General features: G+C 36.8%; 1 long non-coding RNA gene across 2 annotated transcripts; it reads left to right on the forward strand.

Annotated features, from left to right (window-relative positions):
• The first annotated feature begins 1,646 nt into the window (after positions 1 to 1,646).
• Positions 1,647 to 9,221, forward strand: LOC131163012 (uncharacterized). Of its 2 annotated transcripts, XR_009138900.1 has the most exons (3): positions 1,671 to 1,892; positions 4,011 to 4,249; positions 8,542 to 9,221. It is a non-coding gene; the product is annotated as an uncharacterized LOC131163012 (long non-coding RNA). The 2 variants fall into 2 exon arrangements; XR_009138901.1 differs by lacking the exon at positions 4,011 to 4,249 and having other exon boundaries at positions 1,647 to 1,892.
• The last annotated feature ends 3,504 nt before the right edge of the window (positions 9,222 to 12,725 follow it).

Below are 12,725 nucleotides of genomic sequence, written 5' to 3' on the forward strand. Positions count from 1 at the left end.
ATTTGGCTAAAGATTTAAGGAGAAATTGAGGAGAGAGAGAGAGAGAGAGAGAGAGAGAGAGGTTACCTTACCCTATGAGTGGTGCCTACGTTACTCATACAACAAATTCACTTCGGTTAAAATGTCGGTGGCGAAGAATGGAACCCAGAGGTATCTTCTATTTTTCGATCGGCACCCATTTGATCAAGAAAATCGAGGAGAGAGGGAGAGAGAGAAAAGACGAGGAGAGAGAGAGAAGCAAAGAGAGAACGTAGAGAAGCTCCTTGCAGATTCAGGAACTTTAGTTTACACACACACACACACACACACACATATATATATATATATATAACTTAATTATATTATAATATAATATATTATATTATATAATTTAATTAATAATACTTAATTAATTTTTTTTTACCTTTCCATACATATTATTTTTGAGATTGTTACATACCATCTCATTTTAACTTATTTTATGTCTACCCCTTTTATTATCATTAACATTACTAATTCACTAATGATCACTAGTACTACATAATTTGGCCTATGTTGTAGGTGTTTAAATTGTTTTAAGTACTTTTCGCTCATGCATCTTGTACATCTTGTACAAATGGTATGCCTAATTTATTATAAAAATAATAAAATAAAATAAAAATATATAATTTGGCCTATGTCACTAAATGTTTTTGGATATTTTTAAGCGATAGAATTTATGTCTACCGTTATAATTAACTAGAAGACTTTCTTCTACGAGAAAGATTCTTATATTGTTAGAAGTTATTTAGTAGTTAATTATGTTATTCGAATTTATCTTCTTTTGTAACTATTAAGAGATTGGTATGAAGAAGGGTTTTTGTGTAATTGTTAATGTTATTTTCACAATTATCTAAAAATTCATCCATCTCATTTTTTTTTTTAGGTGACGTCCTAAATATTCACGTCCGTTTTTAATGGTCCGCGACTAATCCCACGGCCCATAAAGTGGTCCCACAACACCATGAGGAGGTAAATCAAGAGTCCAATAGTAGGATTCGAACCCGAGAGGGGAGAAAGCCCTGACCTCATGAAAGGCACTCCCAAGGTCCGCCCTGCAAAATTCATCCATCTCATTACTCCAATCAAGGGATGTAAATGAAAAATTGAACACAACCATTTCATAGGTATTTTTCCCTTCCCATATCCAAACCGCTGTAATGGCCAATTACTTGGCGTGAGGGTCGAAGATAAGATGGGGCAGATAGATCTAAGGACACTTGGATTTGCTCTTGGAGTTGAGCTCGTCGCGGTAGCAAGGGCATTCCGACTTGGGCCGGCGGGAACGCAACTGCACTGAACACTGAATGCAGCAGAGCAGAGGCCACAGTACTTGAGGCACCAGTCCTTCACTCCTGCATTGCCGCACCTCACCCCACACCTGCCATGCATTCACCTGGATTCCATCAGCAGCTTATTATTAGAACAAACACTAATGAAATTGGACGAGAATGAAATTAAAATAAAATAAAAATATGTAAAAGAAAAAAATGTGTTTTGTTGGAGTGTCAAGAAAAATCCTGGCCATTCATTTGATGGAAAGATCAAACGGCTGCTGCTGTTTTTCTTTATTGAGGGGCAGTGATGTAATTTTACTTGAAATATATTGTAAATGAAATAAAACAGCAGGGGGCATGAGGGGGATTTTTTAGTTCAGTCTTGGGCAGCGTCAGAACCGAGGGTTTTTTCCACAGCCAAGAGATTGCAGCGCATGAGTCTTCTTCACCCGAGCACAGGGCGTCCTCTTCTTCCACAGCTTCAGCGAGTCTTCCTCTCTTTAACCGCGAGTCTTCACCAGCGCAAGAGAAGGAGACGGCAGGAGGCGTTCGGTGTTGGGGATCTCCAGCGGAAGTGCACGCTCAGGTAAAGAGGAGGTAATGCACATATCTATTTTTTGGGAGGAATTTCTTTTAGGGAAATTAGGGAGAAGGATAGGAAGAAGCCTAGGATTTTTTGCATGTGCGAAGAGGGGCTTTCTTGGGTCGTTCTTGGGCTAATTTCCAGAGGAGATTGGTAAGCCAAGAAAGGGTAAATCTGTGTATGTATATTTATTTCCGCCGGATTTAATATAATATCTCCAAATGTGAGTTTTTGCCGTGGATGTAGGCCAATTTTTGGGCCGAACCACGTAAATGTGTTCTTGTGGATTGTACTTGTGACATGTTTACATTTTGCTGAACTTATTGTTGATTGGCTCAATATTGGTTTGGTGAATAAAATATTTTTCTTATTCAGGCTTAGCATACACGTACACATTAAAATAAACAAGTTTTCGTTTAGGTGTGATTGTAGTTGATGCTTTGATTAAAATCTGAAAATTGAATTAGCAATCAACTGAATTACACACAACAAGTGGTATCAGAGCCTGGCTATGTGATGGGGACCGCTAGGTTTGAAATAGAAAAATTCACCAGAAAAAATGACTTTGATTTGTGGAGGATTAAGATGCGTGCCATCTTGGTACAATAGAGGCTTGAGGAGACTCTTCTTGGAGAAAAGAAGGGAGTCTCCACTTCACAAGAGGGGAAACTAGGTTTACCCTCCGCTGACAAAGTGAAACCCGAAATCTTCCAAAAGGCACATAGTGTCATTATCTTGTCCTTATGAGACAAAGTACTTAGAGAAGTTGCCAATGAGGATACGGCAGCTAGAATGTGGTCAAAACTAGAAAGTTTATATATGACAAAATCCCTAACAAATAGACTCCATAAGAAGACTAGACTTTATACCTTTAAAATGACCCCTAGAACATCTATTGATGAACATTTAGGTGAATTTAATAAAATTCTTTTGGATCTTGCTAATATTGATATTATTATAGATGAAGAAGATCAGAAAATTCTTTTATTGAGTTCTCTTGATTCAACATATGAAAATATTAAAGAAACTATGATGTATGGGAGAGAGAGGCTAACTTTAGAAGATGTGCAAGCTATTTTGCACTCTAGGGAATCACACACTAAGTTTGAGTCTAAATCAGGGCCAAGGGAAGGGTTAAACGTGAGAGGTAGGTCTGAAAAGAGGGACAAGAAAGGAAAAGGCAAGAGGTCTAGATTAAAGTCTAAGAGCAAAGCATTAAAGTGTTTTGCATGTCACAAGGAATGACATTTTAAGAGGGACTGCCCTGAGAGGAAAAATGGTGCAAATGCCACCACCTCTGAATCAAAGGGTAAGGCAGTTGTAGTTTTAAATGGGTATGATAGTGCAGAAGTGTTGAACGTCTCTGATAAAGATTCGGGAAAAGAATGGATATTAGATTCAGGATGTTCCTTTCACATGTGTCCATTGAAAAACTGGTTTGAGTCCTTTACATGCTTAGAAGGAGGTTATGTTATCCTAGGAAACAATAAGTCATGTAAAATATAGGGTATTGGGACTGTGAGACTTCTAATGCATGATGTGTAACGACCTCAAAATTCTTATCTTTTTTTCTTTGTTTTTTTAATATATACATTAAACATTCCTTCGTAGTAGAAACACAAATCGTAAAACCATTTATACATAAATTGAACAATACCAGAATCCAGAATATACAGATTATACAAAAATATCCCTCCAGTGTCATCTATCCAAAAACATACATCATTCTGACAAAAACTCACCCTATAACTAGGGTAACCTGAGCTACACTCTATTCGCGAGCCTGATTTGCTCGCCTCACTGATTCACCTAAAAAATATTAGAGTAATGAGATGAGTCGACGCTTAGTAAGTGGAAATATGCTATCACTAGTGTGTGACAACTAAGTTAAGAATGCTTTTAAAAATAATAACTGAACTGTAATGAAATAAATCATCTGTAAAAATATATTTCTTTCACCATTTAAAACATATTGTATCGTCTGTTTTTCTACTTTTCATACTGGTAATATCATACTATACTGTAAAACTATAATATATATATATATATATATATATATATATATATATATATATATAACTATGCTTTTATCCCTGAGACTCTATTCATCATGATTTGACCCCTCATGACAGGTTTGTGTGGCTCGTAGGCGGGACTCTATCTGGTCAGCCCTCCAGATAGGTCATCATACTCTACACTACCTTAGCCCGGTCAAACTGCATAATCTCCTAAGCTCGGGATTGGCTACTACCTCATCAAACTAGCCCCCTCAACCCAGGGTACTGGGGAGTTGCATACTCTCTGAGCACGGCTGATGGTACCCACATACTATCTGAGATATGTGGTTGCACTCTATCTGCATCTAGCAACGGTACCGTGCTCTATAATCTAAATATGTCTGTGTATCTTTCCTCAGGGATCTGATACTATATACATATATACATATATACTCTTTTATTATTTTCATCATGTTTTCAAAATTACCGTAACGCTATCTTTATGTACTATATATATATACTGTAAAACCGTATACTGCATCTGTAGCATCTTAATGCTACCTTTGTATCTCTGTCTGTAACATAACATACTAAATACCGATCTGAATAATACTGTATACATGTATCTGTATATATGTATATATCTGTTTCATGAACTATTCATATAAAATCTGTATATGCATGCACATTTCTCTGTGAACATAAATCTATATCTATATAATCTCATATATTGGAAAACTATATCAAATGTATATACTATCTATATCTCTGTATTTAGTATAGTATGATGTTTCATAACAACTGTATAAATTCATTCTTCACATGAAAGTCTACATAGGTCACACAAACATTTATGCTCATTTTCTATAAAAATTGTATAATAAACTGACATAAAAATATGCTTATAAAATCTCTATTAACTCTATTAAAACTCCTAGTATAGCATATTTCCCTTACCTCAACTTTGAAAAATCCCTATAAAAATCTGGCTCTATACCCGCAAGGTTCCTATCTCAACATCCTGAAAATACAATCCCCCAGAACAAAATATCAGTATTTCTTAGCCTACACAATTTCCTATAACTGTCAAACAGTCCAAAACTCAATAAAAGACCTTACCCTGAATTTGGGATGAAATCCAACTTCGTTTTCTCAACGATCCGCTCTGGCAAACTTGTAGAGAATTCCACCAGGAGCGTCGTGGTAGTTTCGGATCGTCGATCCGACGACTGGTGGGGCTGAAAACGAAGAGAGAAGGGAGAGAGAGTCGTAGGAGAGAGAGAGAGAGAGAGAGAGAGAGAGAGAGAGAGAGAGAGAGAGAGGAGAGAGAGAGCTCGGTGAAAAATGAGAAATATCCTGGATTTCTACTATTTATAAAACAGGGGATTTCGTCGACGAGCTCGTTCTTCGTCGACGAGTCCTTCACAAATTTCGTTGATGAGGCCCTGTATTCGTCGACGAAATTCAGGCTGCCTCAGAACCCTTCTCGATATTTTCTCATCGATGAAGCCCTGTGTTCGTCGATGAAATTCTAAAAACCTTCGTCAATGAAACCCTGTGTTCGTCGACAAAACTTGGCAAATTTTCTAAAATTATTTTTATTTAATATTATCTCCAAAATGCAATGTCATCGACGAACGCTGAAGTCTACAGCCTCCTTCTATTTCTGTATCTATTTTCTCTCCCTCTTATTATTAAAATGTCATTATTCTTCGGGTCACTACATGATGGGATTGAAAGAGTGCTAAGAGATGTGAGGTACATACCTAAGTTGAAGAGAAACTTGATTTCTCTTGGTAGCTTAGATAAGATAGGGTACACGTTCAAGTCTGAAGGAGGTAGCCTAAGAGTTTGTAGAGGTTCACTGGTAGTAATAAAAGGGGTGCTAAAGATGGGTTGTACACCATAGTAGGAAATACAGTGATTGGTGAGTTTTCACCTATCAATCATAGGATAGAAAATCAGGTTTCCTTATGGCATAGGAGGCTAGGACATGTTAGCCAACATGGCCTAAAGGAGCTAGAGAAATAGGGGTTCCTTGGAGATAGGAAACTTGAGGAATTGTCATTCTGTGAGGAGTGTGTATTGGGTAAGTCTACTAGGGTTAGTTTTAAGAAGTGCACTCACACCGCGAAACAGACTCTTGAGTGCATTCATTCAAACTTGTGGGGGCCTGCTACGGTTAGTTATCATGGTGGGTATTTTCTGTCAATTATTGATGACTTTTCTAGGAAAGTATGGGTTTATATTCTAAAACATAAAAGTGATGCTTTTGAAAAGTTTAAAGAATGGAAAACCTTAGTTAAAAATCAAGTTGGCAGAAAAGATAAAACACTGATAACAGACAATGGATTAGAATACTTGTCAAATGAATTTTCTTAATTTTGTAAAGCTGAGGGCATAGCTAGACATAGGACTGTTAAGGATACTCCACAACAGAATGGATTAGCTGAAAGGATGAATAGGACTATTTTGGAAAGGGTAAGATGCATGTTAGCCACTTCAGGTCTGCCCAAGTCCTTTTAGGTAGAGGCTGTGACCACTGCTATATACCTTATTAATAGGTGTCCTTCCACAACTTTAAATTTTAAAACCCCTCAAGAAATTTCGTCGGGTAAGCCTGCTGATTATCAAAGTTTAAAAGTTTTTGGGTGCATAGCCTATGCCCACATTAGAACTGATAAATTAGAGCCTAAGGCTATGAAATGCATTTTTATGGGATACCCAGAGGGGGTTAAAGGCTATAAGCTATAGGTTGTAGAATCTGGAAAACAAAAATGTATTATTAGTAGGGATGTAGTTTTTAATGAAACTAAAATGGGGGAAAAACCAAAAAATTAGATGAAAGTGTTAGGCACTCTGATATTAGTGATCCGTAGCTTGAGGTGGAGCAACCTTCCACTTCTCATAGCCATTTAGAAACAGATGCTACTGATTTTGAGGAGCAAAGCTCAGAAATAAAAATCTCTTAATTAAGTAAAACTTACCTTCTAACACGGGATAGGGAGAGGAGGGTCATAAAACCTCCTCAAAGGTATGGGGAAGCCGATATGACAGTTTTTGCCTTTTCTGTTGCTAAAATAGAAATTAAGGTGAAGCCTAGAACTTTTAGAGAGACCAAGAATAGTAAGAGGCTGAAAAATGGATTCTTGCAATGCAAGAAGAAATGGAGTCTCTAAACAAGAATAAGACATGGGTGATGGTACCTAAACCGGAAAAACAAAAACTCATAGGATCCAAGTGGATCTTTAAGAGGAAAGAGGGAATCCCTAGAGTTGAACCACCTAGGTATAAAGCTAGGTTAGTGGCTAAGGGATTTACACAAAGGGAAGGGGTAGACTATAATGAAATATTTTCCCTTGTTTTAAGGCATAGTTCAATTAGAATTCTAATATCTTTTGTTGTTGTATATGACTTACATTTGGAACAACTTGATGTTAAAATTGCTTTCTTGCATGGTACTTTAGAAGAAACAATTTATATGCAACCTCTTGAGGGCTTTGATACGGAAATGAATAAAAATCATGTATTTTTATTAAAGAAATCTTTATATGGGTTGAAACACTCACCTAGACAATGGTATAAATGATTTGATTCTTACATGATTCAAAATGATTTATGTAGAAGCAATTATGATGGCTGTGTTTATTTTAAATCATGTGATAAATGTCATTTATATTTGCTATTATATGTTGATGACATGCTGGTTGCTTGTGGAGACATGGATATGTTACATCAAGTTAGGTGCATGCTTAAATTTGAATTTGAAATGAAAAACTTTGGACTTGTTAAAAGAATACTTGGTATGGAAATAACTAGAGAAAGGAATAAAAAACTTCTCTACTTGTCTCAAAAGTCTTATATTTCAAAGGTATTAAAAAGATTTGGAATAAGTCATGTTAAATTTACTTCTATTCCTGTTGCACAGCATGTTAAATTGTCTAAAAAATAGTGTCTTGAAACTAAAAATGAGTCACCGTTTATGAATAGAATACCTTATGCTAGTATGGTTGGTAGTGTAATGTATGCTATGGTATGTTCTAGACCTGATTTATCTTATGCTATAAGTCAAGTGAGTAGATTTGTGAGCAAACCTGGAAAACCACATTGCCATGGTTTGAAACAAATTTTTCAATACTTGTCTGGAACAAAATAGTAAGGATTAATATTTGGAAAAAGGGATATGCATTGTGAAATAGGATTAAAAGGATATGTAGATTCTGACTATGCTAGAAATCTAAATACCAGGAAGTCTTTGTCTGGAATGGTCTTTTCTTTTTTAGGTAGTGCTATTAGTTGGAAATCTCACATGCAGTCAGTGGTAGCCTTGTCTAGCACAAAGGCTGAATATATTGCCATGACCGAAGCCTTTAAGGAGGCTATATGGATAAAAGGACTCTGCCTAGAGTTAAGAATGTATAGTGGAACCGTTACAATTTATTGTGATAATCAAAGTACTATTCATTTGGCTAGGAATCATGTTTATCATGATAGGTCCAAACATATAAATGTTAGGCTGCATTTTGTGAGGGATATTATTTCTAGTGGAGAAATAGAAGTAAGGAAAATTCCAACGGAGGATAATCTTTCGGATATGATGACTAAAGTAGTACCTAAATCCAAGTTTGAACATTGTTCGAACTTAATTAACCTTGGAAGTTTCTAGTGTTTGTTTTGCAGGAACCGTCATAGGAGATGCTAAGGAGGTGCAAGGGTCACAAGCTTGCCAAGGTGGAGAATTGTTGGAGTGTCAATCTAAAGAAAAATCTTGGCCATTCATTTGATGGAAAGATCAAACGGCTGCTGCTATTTTTCTTTTTATGAGGGGCAGTGATGTAATTTTACCTGAAATATATTGTAAATGAAATAAAACAGCAGGGGGCATGAGGGGGATTTTTCGTTCAGTTTTGGGCAGCTTTAGAACCGAGGGTTTTTTCCATAGTCGAGAGATTGCAGCGTAGGAGTCTTCTTCACCCGAGCGCAGGACATCTTCTTCTTCCACAACTGCAGCGAGTCTTCCTCTCTTTAGCCGCGAGTCTTCACCAGCGCGAGAGAAGGAGACGACAGGAGGGCGTTCGGCGTTGGGGATCTCCAGCGGAAGTGCACGCTTAGGTAAAGAGGAGGTAATGCACAAATCTATTTCTTGGGAGGGATTTCTTTAAGGGAAATTAGGGAGAAGGATAGGAAGAAGCCTAGGGTTCTTCTCAGGTGCAAAGAGGGGCTTTCTTTGGTCGTTCTTGGGCTACTTTCCAGAGAAAATTGGTAAGCCAAGAAAGGGTAAATCTGTGTATGTATATTTATTTCTGCCGGCTTTAATATAATATCTCCGAAGGTGAGTTTCTATCATGGATGTAGGCCAATTTTTGGGCCGAACCACGTAAATGTGTTCTTGTGGATTGTACTTGTGACATGTTTACATTTTGCTGAATTTATTGTTGATTGGTTGAACATTGGTTTGGTGAATAAAATATTTTTTCTTGTTCAGGCTTAGCATACACGCACACATTAAAATAAATAGGTTTTCGTTTAGGTTTGATTGTAGTTGATGCTTTGATTAAAATCTAAAAATTGAATTAGCGATCAGCTGAATTACACACAACAAGTAGATATTGAATTTTAGATTAATGGGGATTTAGGCAAGATTCATTGCAATTTGCATTTTCATGTCAATCCAAATCTAATCTTAAACATGGGATAAGTGATATATTCAACATGATTTATTTTGTTCTTGTATGTCAAATATATAGAAATTAAAAATCGAGAGAGACTTGGTTGAAGAGAGGAGAAGGTGAGGAGCAGGGAGAAAAATTGCGAAGACAAGCTTCTTCATCTCTTAAGGGAGAGCCATATGGATATTATATTAGTAGAACGAATGAATGTTGCTTGCACGAGGCAGGGAACTAGAGCAATAGCCAATAGATTTCCGATATGTATATATCTTAGAGGATGATTGCTTTACACTCTCTCCATATATAGACATATCTATATAGGGAGAAATTAAAAAGTGACTATATCTCATCTATGCACATGTTCAAAGAAAACAATTTTTTCTAGACAATCGATACTAGTATGTTCACAAATTTCATTCACAACTTCCATACACATTCAAAGTATCATGCCCCGAACCCGCGGATGGGTCTTAGGTGTGATTTAGTAACCTAACCTGTCTTTGTATCAATTAAAACATACATGATACTACATTGAATGAGGGTCTGACCCCGTGGGGTACACGTACACCCTATACACATTCACATACATATTCATACTCATCAAATACGCAGCGAAAATGTTCTTTCTACACATGCATCATGTCATACAATGTACCATACCAGAGTCTATACATAATTAGAATCTACATTCCAAAATACCATACATACCCTGTGTGTCTACAAAACACAATAATGACAACCCAGTTACAAATATCCGTACTTACATAAACACTCTATGTAGCTAACCGAAACCCACGCTCCTGAACGCTAGGATGCTAATTTCGGCTACTCGAAGGACCTGAAAAATATTTTTATATTCGGGATGAGACACCTCTCAGTAAGGAAGAAAGCATGTTATATTAGTGTGTGGTATACAAGTGTTATTTCAACATAAAATATAACACAATACAGTTCCAGTATTTTCACAATTCAGTTCCAGTACATACGATACCAAACATACGGTCACTATTCGCACACTCAAGCACTCGATACCCTACAATAACTGAAACCTCATGGCGATATAGTTGCCAATACGGTGTCCACTCACACCCATTGGTGACCAGTCGGAACAAATAGGCGATATTTCACACCCTCAGATATAGAGCCGGACACTCTCGTCCATGGTAATTAGCTGAGACATGGCGTCAGCGTACAATAATTAGCCGTCCCTAGTTGATTTACAAAACTTTGAACAATTTTGGAACTCATGTTCCTATACCCATCATCGTACGGTAATTAGCCACCTCTAACTATTTTACAAAATCCTGGAACATTTTACATACAACATTTCATCCACACTTATTTGAGTATACAACAAATCATATCGTTTTCAATTCAAGAAATACAGTTTAATACAAATACAGGTACGGTTATCTCATTAGTACTACCATTTTATACAACATATGATTTTCCAACAAAAATAGAGATGATACCTGAAACCCCAAATTTTCCCAAAAATTGTAACTTGAAAATCTCGCATTTCCACCTAATAGATTTTCCAAAATAAGTAACCAAAACATACATATGATCGTAAACTACATGTTTACTGATTTCGATTTCAAAAATAACTGATATAAACAAAATCTCCTTACCTTTTCCCGAATACCAAAATACGAACTCTACGGCTCCAAAACTATGAGCCGAGATCCCAAAACCTAAACATCCAAGAACTATACTTCACTATAATTCTTACTACTAAATATATATCAAAACGAAACTAAAATCGGACACTTACCTCGATTTTGGGTCAAAACCCAAAAATCACCGAAACAAATTTTCGATCCGCTAAAAATGTAGAGCTTCTCCTCCTGATCCACATGGTAACATTGGATCATTAATTCCAACAACTGACGACCTGAAATCCTAGAGAGAGAGAGAGAGAAAAGGAGGATTTGAGTTCTAGATAAAGAGAGAGAGAGAGAGAGAGAGAGAGAGAGAGAGAGAGAGAGAGAGGAGAGAGAGAGAGAGAGAGAGAGAGAGGTTTTGAGTTTTTTCCTTCATTAAGCAACAAAATATCCTATTTATAGATCCTTCACCTAGTCCAATTCGTCGATGAGATGGCGCCTTCATCGACGAATCATCCACACATTTCGTCGACGAACCGGCTCCTTCGGCGACAAACCCTATTTTGATATTTTATAACACGTTCGGTATCTCTTCGTCAACGAAGCTCTAAATTTCAGCTACGAAGATTACGAAGGCCTTCGTCAACGAGAACAATGGATTCGTCAATGAAGCCTGGAAAATTTACTTTTTTACGCTTTCTCATTTATTCGATCTACATATCTCGAGTTGGGTTCTTACACAAAGTATCAAAATAATGTAAAAATTTTGGCAGTCCCCTTTTAAAAATGATCATATCCATCCATGCACCTCTTCAAATACCACTTGTTCAAATCCATGCAACTACTAAAAGAAAATAATTTAATCGGGATGGTGGGAAAGTTCACAACATTCATTTACAACTTTCATTCACACCTGTCATACATTACTTCCATTCACATATAAATGTTGTGGAAAATGAATAAATATTCCTAATTATATACATTAATAATACAACAATGCTATACAAATAAAAAAAATAAAAAATAGATGTTGTACAAATGAAATGAAAATAATCGATCATACTAGTCCGTGCCGCATGGAGGTCGTCTCCGGTTTTGGGGTGGCTGCCGTCTACGTTGGCCCTCTCCTAACATCTCCTCCCCGTCTGGTGTCCAGTCCCGTAGCTATTTCAAATCAGAGTGCAACCACATATCTAAGATAGTGTGTGGATTTCCATCAACCGTGCCTTGGAGGGATTACAGGTTCCCCAAAATTTTGGGTAGAAGTGGCCGATTTGATGAGGGAGATGCCAGTACTGAGGCTTTGGAGGGACTACAGTGAGGCCAGACTGAGAATTGATAGAGTATCAGTTGACTTATCCTAGTGGGCCAACTAGAGTTAAGTCCTACCTATGGGCCGCACAACCCTGTCATGAGGGGTTAAATCATGACATACATATTTTCAGGGTAGTTTTCACAGTTATATATATACAGATTTACAGAATATCAGCAGATATATTATAATACTAACAGTATGATTAAATAGAAAACTCAGATTTTACATATGTATTTTAAGCCACATAGGTGTGAGTTACACA

Source organism: Malania oleifera, chromosome 8 (genome assembly GCF_029873635.1).
Source record: "Malania oleifera isolate guangnan ecotype guangnan chromosome 8, ASM2987363v1, whole genome shotgun sequence".
In the NCBI taxonomy this organism is placed as follows: domain Eukaryota; kingdom Viridiplantae; phylum Streptophyta; class Magnoliopsida; order Santalales; family Ximeniaceae; genus Malania; species Malania oleifera.